Source organism: Jaculus jaculus, chromosome 6 (assembly GCF_020740685.1).
Source record: "Jaculus jaculus isolate mJacJac1 chromosome 6, mJacJac1.mat.Y.cur, whole genome shotgun sequence".
NCBI lineage: Eukaryota > Metazoa > Chordata > Mammalia > Rodentia > Dipodidae > Jaculus > Jaculus jaculus.
Window position 1 is genome coordinate 1,745,999 of NC_059107.1, and position 833 is coordinate 1,746,831.

The following is an 833-nucleotide window of genomic DNA, read 5'->3' on the forward strand; positions in this document are numbered from 1 at the left end:
TGCTTGTGGTAACTGGCACTGACAAAAATACCCAAAGCCAGTGTTGCAAAGCCATAGAGCCCTCAAGAGTCTGTGTTGAACACAGAACACTTCCTTCTCTCTGTCTCTGTCTCTCTCTCAGGGAGCTCAGGCTGGCGTTGAATTTGCAGTGTAGCTGAGGGTGACTGACATTAAATCTCTGATCTTCCTGTCCGTACCTCCTGAGCATTGGGATCTCAGGTGTTCACCACCTTGCCTGGCTTATGTGGTGATGGGGATGGAACCCAGGGCCTCACGTGTGCAGGGCAAGCACTATTCCAACTGAGCTATAGCCCAGCCTACGTCTGTGCTCTTCCCTGAACAATGGTTAAAAGTGATGGCTTAGTGCTCGCTTCAGCAGCACATATACTAAAATTGGAACGATACAGAGAAGATTAGCATGGCCTCTGAGCAAGGATGACACGCAAATTCGTGAAGCGTTCCATATTTTTAGTAAGTTAAAAAGGAGACATAAAGGGAAGAGAAAGGAAGGGAGGAGGGTACTTATAGGTTGATATTGTATATATGTAAGTACAATGATTGAGATGGGGAGGTAATATGATGGAGAATGGAATTTCAAAGGGAAAAGTGTGTGGGGGGGGAGGGAGGGAATTACCATGGGATATTTTTTATAATCACGGAAAATGCTAATAAAACTTTAAAAAAAAGAATAAAGTTAAACCTGGTCACTGTTGAAACAATATATATATTTACAGGAATGCCCCCCACCAAAAAAAGTGATGGCTTAGTGGTTAAGGGATTTGCCTGCAAAGCCTGAAGACCCAGGTTTGATTCCCCAGTACCCTTCTAAGCCA

General features: G+C 44.2%; 1 non-coding gene across 1 annotated transcript; it reads left to right on the forward strand.

Annotated features, from left to right (window-relative positions):
• The first annotated feature begins 363 nt into the window (after positions 1 to 363).
• On the forward strand, positions 364 to 470 carry LOC123461799. Its single transcript, XR_006637864.1, has one exon. It is a non-coding gene; the product is annotated as a U6 spliceosomal RNA (small nuclear RNA).
• Positions 471 to 833: the final 363 nt, after the last annotated feature.